Source organism: Schistocerca americana, chromosome 9, assembly GCF_021461395.2.
Source record: "Schistocerca americana isolate TAMUIC-IGC-003095 chromosome 9, iqSchAmer2.1, whole genome shotgun sequence".
Classification (NCBI taxonomy): Eukaryota; Metazoa; Arthropoda; class Insecta; order Orthoptera; family Acrididae; genus Schistocerca; species Schistocerca americana.
In genome coordinates this window covers 5,283,675-5,292,510 of record NC_060127.1, presented here as the reverse complement: position 1 = coordinate 5,292,510, position 8,836 = coordinate 5,283,675, and the positions used below count along the sequence as shown (strand labels likewise).

The 8,836-nt window shown below is 42.9% G+C and overlaps 1 non-coding gene across 1 annotated transcript; it reads left to right on the top strand.

The window, feature by feature from the left end:
- Positions 1 to 8,071: 8,071 nt before the first annotated feature.
- Positions 8,072 to 8,144, top strand: Trnav-cac. Its single transcript has one exon. It is a non-coding gene; the product is annotated as a tRNA-Val (tRNA).
- Positions 8,145 to 8,836: the final 692 nt, after the last annotated feature.

The window sequence follows — 8,836 nt, the reverse complement described above, 5'->3', positions numbered from 1 at the left end:
GGCAAACCTACGTTTCTAGCAATTGTAAACTTAGAGAAAGCTTTTAAAAATGTTGACTGGAATACTCTCTTTCAAATTCTGAAGGTGGAATAGGTAAAATACAGGGAGCGAAAGGCTATTTACAATCTTTACACAAAGCAGATGGCACTTACAAGAGTCGAGGGACATGAAAGGGAAGCAGTGGTTGGAATGGGAGTGAGACAGGGTTGTAGCCTCTCCCCGATGTTATTCAATCTGTATACTGAGCATGCAGTAAAGGGAACAAAAGAAAAATTCGGAGTAGGAATTAAAATCCATGGAGAAGAAATAAAAACTTTGAGGTTCGCCGACGACATTGTAATTCTGTCAGTGACAGCAAAGGACTTGGAAGAGCAGTTGAACGGAATAAACAGTGTCTTGAAAGGAGGATGTAAGATCAACACCAACAACAGCAAAACGGGGATAATGGAATGTAGTCGAATTAAGTCGGGTGATGCAGAGGGAATTAGGTTAGGAAATGAGACACTTAAAGTAGTAGATACGTTTTGCTATTTGGGGAGCAAAATAACTCACGATGGTGGAAGTAGAGAGGACATAAAATATAGACTGTCAATGCAAGGAAATCTTTTCTGAAGAAGAGTATAGATTTAAGTGTCAGTAAGTCTTTTCTGAAAGTATTTGTATGGAATGTAGCTATGTATGGAAATGAAATATGGACGATAATAAGTTTAGACAAGACGAGAATAGAAGTTTTTGAAACATGGTGCTACAGAAGAATGCTGAAGATTAGATGGGTAGATCACGTAAGTAATTAGAAGGTACTGAATAGAATTGGGGAGAAGATGAGTTTGTGGCACAACTTGACTAGAAGAAGGGATCGGTTGGAAGAACATGTTCTGAGCCATCAAGGGATCATCAATTTAGTATTGGAGGGCAGCGTGGAGGGTAAAAATCGTAGAGGAAGACCAAGGCATGAATACACTAAACAGATTCAGGAGGATGTAGGTTGCAGTAGGTACTGGGAGATGAAGAAGCTTGCACAGGATAGAGTAGCATGGAGAGCTGCATCAAACCAGTCTCAGGACTGAAGACCATAACAACAACATATGTTAAGCCGCATTTACGCGCGTGAGGAATATACGCAACGCCAACAGTATTTTAAATATCCTTTACCTTTTTTTCTTTCCATCAATCCCGACCACATCTTTCATTTAAAAAAATCAAACCATTTAAAAAAATGCAAAGAGAAACGGAAAAGAGAGAGGGACGATGTACCGTCAGCCCTGAGACAGGCAGCCAACTTTACTCAATTGACAATCGAATCACCAGCGTCAATTAAAATTCAATACGTCTCAAAATATGAATGTCTCTGCACGTATTTTTGTTTGTTACTGAGCATGAAAATTACTCTCTTGAGAAGTTCTTAACGTTAGTTGACGTTTCAGGAGTCGGCTTTTAATTGCTAGAAGCATAATATTCTTAATTCCGCGCGAATACCGTATTGTTACGAAAATAAGCTGCAATTTTGGTCCAAATTTTAACCTCGGAAAGTTAGGGTGCGGCTGATATCAGAAACGGTGTCTCTGTACAAACAACTGCTGTACAAAAATTAAGCTCATTTGCAACAACACAACTGGCGACAAGGCGTTTTATTACGCAGCAATGAAAGCTTTTATCGGTGTCTTACTGCGGCTAACATTGTGTATGGCTACCAGTATTGTTTCGTTAGCGTTTAATTCAGTTTCAGTTCGGTTCAGGATACCGGTAAGAAAGTCTGATTTATGACGATATGAATGACCATTTAGAGCGAGAAGCATAATCAAGCCAAAGAATCCGACGTTGTTACATACGAGGTTTAAACTTATAGTTGTGCGGTATGGCCTAACCACAAGCAACAGAGAGGCTGGAGGAAATAATTGACTGGACGAATCTAATGGCCAACGTATGGTTTCTTCAGAAGAAATCTGGAAAAAGGCAGGTTCAAAGTGAAAATCGTACAGGTGACCGAAATGTGGCAGGTATCCGAAACTTGTAGCTTATGTTCTTTCCCATGTGCAAGATAAGCGGAAGAATGGGATGCCTATCTCACGAGAAATTATCCAATTCAAGGCCTTGGAAGTCGTGAAAGTGTTAAACATGCCACAAAGAGAATTTTGGGATAGTATTGGTCGGTTTCGTCGCTTTATCCGTAGAAGTGGCCTTGGTCTCCGACGAAGTACTAACCAGCACAGAGAATGCCAGCAGATTTCGAGGAGAAGAGTTAAGTCGACCATTCGTGAAAGTGTCACACATACTCTGTTCATGAGATTGTCTGTGCTGACAAAACGCCAGTATTTTTAGACATGCCGAGCAATATGACTGTACGCCAGTACGAGGAACAGGGAATGAAAAAGTAGAATAACTGTGATGTTAGCTGTTACAGCGGATAGGTAAAAGTTACCGCTTTAATTCATTTGGAAGAGAAAAACCATGCTAAAAGAAAACTTACCTAATGGGTTAGTGATTCACTGCCAAGAAGAAGAGTGGATGACAAGACACCTGATAGTTGACTGGAATCGCAGACCCGGACACTGCTTGCTAACGGGGATGGATGATGATAGGAGGTGGCGGTGGCGGGTGGCGATGTTGATGACAGATGTGGTGGTGATGATGGTGGACGATGATCATGGTGGACGATGACGGATTATTTTAGTTGAGGGGCGCTCAACATCATGGTCATCAGCTCCCTGATGGGAAGTCAGTATGCCAATTTTGTGACTGGTGACGTCGGCTGTCCCCACATGCGGAGCATTTTATAACGTATTAAAGTATGCCTCCCTTCCCAGCAGTTTAGGGATGAGGCCTGGTAGTTCGCAAAATGTCACCACTCTTGTAACACTGGAATCAGTATCGGCAAGGGTGGTGGGCAGATCTCCATCTGACCGAGGACTGCCCTGATATTAGTATGTGGGACGCACGTTCCCAAATATGCTGAACTGAAAGTGGCACGCAGCAGACTTCACAGTGGTGGATCCTCCTGCTGGAGGAGGAAGCCACGTGTAAAAAAGCTATGCCTGATGCGCAGTCTGGTAAGCAAAACCTCCTTCCAGCGGTGAGGCTGACAAGATGTCTCCCATGCTTTTGTGGTCGATTTGAGCGACTGCAGTTTGTGTTCTGTCACCCTCTGATGCATGGTGCGTCTGTCAGAAAATGAGATGATAGCCTGCAATGGGATGCGACATTGACAGACAGCACCATCCCAACATGCTTACTAGGCCGCCTTGTCGGCCATGTCGTTTCCCCATATCCCGATGTGGCCACGTACCCAGCAAAAGATCACCACCTTGCCATGGCATTGGAGCCGCTGTAAGCAGTCATGGATGAGCTGAATCAGTGTCTAATGGATACATTCGGTGTAGTGCTCTAAGCCGGCTGGAACAGACAAGAAACCTTGTACGGCGATGTCTGTAAATCCCCCCCAGTGCCATCATAATGCAATGTAACTCCACATCATAATCTGTTAATTGTTTGGGAAGACGCACTTTGAAAACCCTATCAGATAAAACAGCGGAACAACCAAGGACATTCTCTTGCTAGGATCCATCTGTATAAACAACGATAGAACTGTGGTATGTACTTAAAATGGAAGAAAATGAAGTTGTAAAAACATCATCTGCAGTACAAGTTTTCTTGTACCTTGTCAAGCTTAAAATCACTCTGTGCCTCCGAAGACACCAAGGCGGCAACGCGTTCCATTCCTGGCTGCGTATTCGGAGGTCTAATAGATACTTGACACAGTCAGCAGTTCGTATCCCGAATGTCTTGGTCACATGAGGCCGATTCCTAAACAGCCGTTCCAAGTTGGGTAGGGCCACTGCACTAAAAGCCAATGACTGAGGTGACGCTGAGGTTTTCAGCGCCTGCCGAGCCAAAAGGATACGTCACCGAATCCAGAATGGTGGCTCACCAGCCTCCGCACACGGACCCTGAACTGGGCTGATCGGAAAGGTTCCAGTCGATATCCGAATGCCCTAACGGTGGACATCATCTAATATCTCGAGGTAGGAAATACGGGCTGATCCGTAGACCAAGCTGCAGTAATCTGAACGTGATCGAACAAATGCCCTATAAAACTGCAGGAGGCGGCACCTGTCTTCTCCCCATATTTTCCCGCTAAGGCATCTCAAAATATTCAATGAGTGGAAGCCCTTTGTTTGTAGGTCTTTCATTTGCGGAAGCCAAGTCAATTTAGAATCAAATAATAAACCCAAAAAGCACGCAGTTCACTGAAATCGTAAAATATTGTCCCCCATTGTGAGCACTGGTTGGTTAAAACTTCGACGACGACAGTTAAAATTGACACATGTACTCTGGTGAGTACCGAAAACCAGTTGCTTTTTTCTTGGATTCCAGCCTCCACTGCTTGCTAAGAAAACCATGTTTGTTTTGGTTGCTTTTAAGGGTCATCTAACTGCTGAAGTAAAAGATAAACTTGCTGCATAAAAAAAAGGCAGCTCTTATCATCACACTTGGACGACTGACTTCAAAACTACAGGTACTTTATGTGGCCAGAAACAAGCGTAGCGCCGATCGTAGCGGTAACCAACTCAGTCACGTGAGTAGATCGCACTCCGGTACAGTACAGTGTTGGGTAGGAAAAGAGACTTGGCGGGCAGAAGCGACTGCTTGCTGTTAGCGCCATTAAATTTAATGACAATTATGAGATAGCAGCAACATTACCGAGGGAAAAAGCGACGAAATGTGGAATAAAAGTTTTGAAGTTGAGTAAGTTTATGGCGTGCCAACAGACTGACAATACGGTTTAATGTGTCATAACGCGTCAGTGGCGGTTCTTGGCTGTAAAGCTAGGTGAAGGGATAGCGGGAAAGAAAAACTCGCCGTTAACTACACACGCTTGCCGTAATAATTCAGCTTATCTGTATCTGTATGCTTGTTACAATGTCACAGAAACGGTGAGCATATTCTGTCAGTGATAAATTGAAAAGTTATTGATCGTTTGAAGAATGGTGGAACAAAGCAAGTTTATAACGCGAGTGTGGTGCACCTGATGAATCCATCAAAACGTGGGTGAAAGAAAAGAATAAATTCTGAGCTTTTGTAAACACAGTTGAAAGTGATGTGGGAATGGACTAAAAAAGGAGTAAGAGCCAGTGAACTTGACGAATGCCTTTATAGGCGATTTTTAATAAAAGGAAGTATAGACGTGCCTATTATTTAAGCTCAAGCTGAAAAATTTCACTTTGGCTTACATGGCAACAAAGATTTTTTATAGCTTCCGACGGGTGATTTTGAAGATGGAAATGTCGTCATGGAACTCGCCAATCGACCCTGAAGGAGAAGTAAGGTCTTGCGACAGTGAATCTATTCACAGTTTCCTGAAATTTTACACAAAGTAATGGTAGATGAAAGTTTAAATGATCATCGAGAGTATAATTGTGATCGAACGGTGCTTTATTTTTGATTGCTTCCAAACAGAATTCTCTATTTAAAAAAATGAACCCTTCTCTTTGCCACAAATAAATCGGGCAGCCATCAGTTGAAACCTCTTTGCATAGGTGAAAGTAAAACCCCGAGATGTTCCAAGTATGTAAACATGTGATCATTACAATTCACTTACAGGCATTCACACAACATGTGACTTTTCACCAGCTGGTTTCAGGAAGAGTGTGTTCCGTCGGTTAGGAAGCACCTGCGGACGCTTAAGCTGAGAGAAGAAGTTCTGCTGATCCTTGACCAGTGTCCAGCTCACCCAACTGCTGATGTGTTGCCACCAGAAGATTTGAAAAATAAGAACTTTGCTTTAGCCGTAAAACACGACGGTATTAATTCACCCGCTACATCGGGGTATCAAACAAGCATTGAAGGCTCATTATCGCCGGTATCTGCTCACTTCAAAAGTAAATTCAGATGAAGAAATGGAGATGTTCTTGAAATGTGAAAATTTTAAAGTGTGTTGCGTGTTCAGTTGGTCTAGCGTGGCAAAGCATCGGTCCGGCCGCTATCAGGAATTGCTCCAACCAGTGTTCCAGGGAAGAAAATGCAACAAATGAACGCAGTAGCTACGTATTTCAACAGCAGTTACGTCCACTCTGCATGTAATGTTCTACAGTGCAATATTGATCTTGAAAATTGGAACCGTAGGGTAGTCGTCGGCAACGGAAAACCGATTTCGCAGATCATAGATGTCAACGTCATTATTGATGATATTCGAAATGAGAGGAGTGAGGCAGTAGAAGATGAGGATGAAGAAGCTGAAGAAAAAGGTAAAAATGATGATCCCAGTACACGTGAAATATTAGATAATATAAATGCAGTGATTGCGTGGATGGAGCGACAGAGTGAAGTGAACCAAACCAAACTGAGCTGTTGCATCTGACGAGTATAAAACAAACCGCACTGAAGACACTGATGAAATGGCCCACCAAAGACAGCTGACTTCTTTACAGCGGTAGAATAATGACGTACTGCACCCTGCAAGCGGTATTGTAGATTAACATACTGTATCTGACGGTGTACTTTTAACACTGTACTGAAACTCGTGTTATTGTTTGGTCGACGTTTGAGTGAAGTTTGTCTAATTACCGTACCCTATTCGGTAAGTATCTGAAATGTTCTACTTCTAATGCTCTTTAAATATAGTGTGGTATGCAGTGTATGTATTGATGTGTTGGCAGAAGAGCCAACACCGTGTTGCTAGAGGAGGCCGAAATGTACGCGTTTAAGCTCACGCAGACTGGCGTGAGGTCTGGAACAAGGTAAAGTAATTATAGTAGCCAAAAATAGTACATAGCTTCTGGAATACTTAACTTTAATCCATAATTGGTGTACATCGCTCTTGATGATACATAATTACAATCTCAATATAAACTGGTAATGACGCCTTGCTAGGTCGTAGCAAATGACGTAGCTGAAGGCTAAGCTAACTATCGTCTCGGCAAATGAGAGCGTATTTGTCAGTGTAGCATCGCATCATGTGTTCTTTCTAACTTTCCGTGTGTGGTATTTCATTACACGCTATAACGCGTTAATTAATTATGTCTCCCGACAGCCGCATGCACTTTAACTGAAATAACTACTCGCAATCACCGAAAAAGTACGCAAGCTCACTGACCCAGGAATACTTAAGTAAGACGATTCGCAGAACGTAAAGAAACAGTTCCGTTACAACACAGCTATCAAATCCAAGCACTCTGCAACTCTAACGGTTCCACCAATTGGACCAAGCCTACTGCACTGCGATTGGTTGATATCAGGCGGCCACAGCATGGCGTACATATTTCACAAAAACGACGCACAAAGTGCCACAGATCTCAGTATGCGTGTTACATAAAACGAAAAATATCAAAAAACACTGTGAAAGGTCGTGTATCGTTAACAGAAAATAAATTCAGTACAAGGGAATACTCAATGAACAGGGAGAACGGCAGAACAAACTGTACCAAGTCTGGGGTAAAGTTACCTTATATGACCACTCCGCCCCCCTTTCACCCTCCTCTGAAATATTCGTTGTGGTAATAGACTGATCTGTAGCGCAGCCGGAAGTCTAGATTAGGTTGGAATGTGACAATTTCGTTGAGAGTTGGCGAAGCCAACAAATATGGAAACAGAAAATCTGATCGAGGTAAAAAATTGACCGGTAGCGAAGCCTATTCTTTACATCCGCGCTATACTGAAAAATACGAGGTGGCGAGGAGGGGTCCAATACATAAGTTTTACCCACGTTTGTTTGTCACTAACTAACCACTCCGTTCCTTCCACGTCCTCCTGAAACAACGGAATCTGCGTATCATTCGAAGTACATACTAAAAAACTAGTCGTCACAAACTAAGGATTATTAGGTACGTGGCGATAGGACGGGCACTTGGCGACACACACACACACACACACACACACACACACACACACACACAGAGAGAGAGAGAGAGAGAGAGAGAGAGAGAGAGAGAGAACAGCAAGTTGACCTGACGTGTCGCCGTATCCCCACCACGACGTTACTCAGAATCTGGTTCAAACCGCTGTGGAGGGGGACAGGGAGAGTGAAAGCACTGCGTTCCCGACACAGTTATCCTGTCTCGAGAAAAGACTCCCGTCAGTTTCCGTAGTGTAGTGGTTATCACGTGCGCCTCACACGCGCAAGGTCCCCGGTTCGATCCCGGGCGGAAACATTATTTTAACTTCTACGCATAATTTCGTGCTATACAGAACGAGCTCAACGTATGTAGTTACATAGATACTCGGCGAAACAAGAGCATACTGTCAAGGTGAATGTGTTTTTTCCATCTATGAGGAAACTGAGCTTTCCATTAGAGTCCCAACGTCAGCATAGCAAGAATAACTTAGGCGAATCTTACAAGAAGCGTACTTGCCACCTTCCACAACGAAAGAACGCACATGTCCAGACAGCGAAACTGTGTTAGTCATATATAATAACAATACTAACGCTTGCCTATTTAACTTAATATTAAGGCAAATACATGTAATGCATCAGAAAGCAAAACACTATAAAATAATTTCTTGTCCTGCGCCGGAAGACGGTCCGGGTGAAGAGCGAAACTATTAGCAACTTCCTATCGTTATTGACAATAGCTGATGGTGTAGCGATGTAATTATGTCTCTCATTGACTATGCAAATCTTCAGAATACTCGTCTCGGGGGTGTGTCGTTGTGCAACACATCGATAGTAATTTACCTCGGAATTTTACTTATTCGGAGTAAGTGCAACAAATATAGAATTAATGCACTCTCCATCGGATTCAATCCTACATCAGGCGAAAACGGGAGGAAGAACCAAACTCATTACTATAGGAGTCATAGGAGAATATGCTATGCACTGCCATGAATTAATTGAAAGAAAATC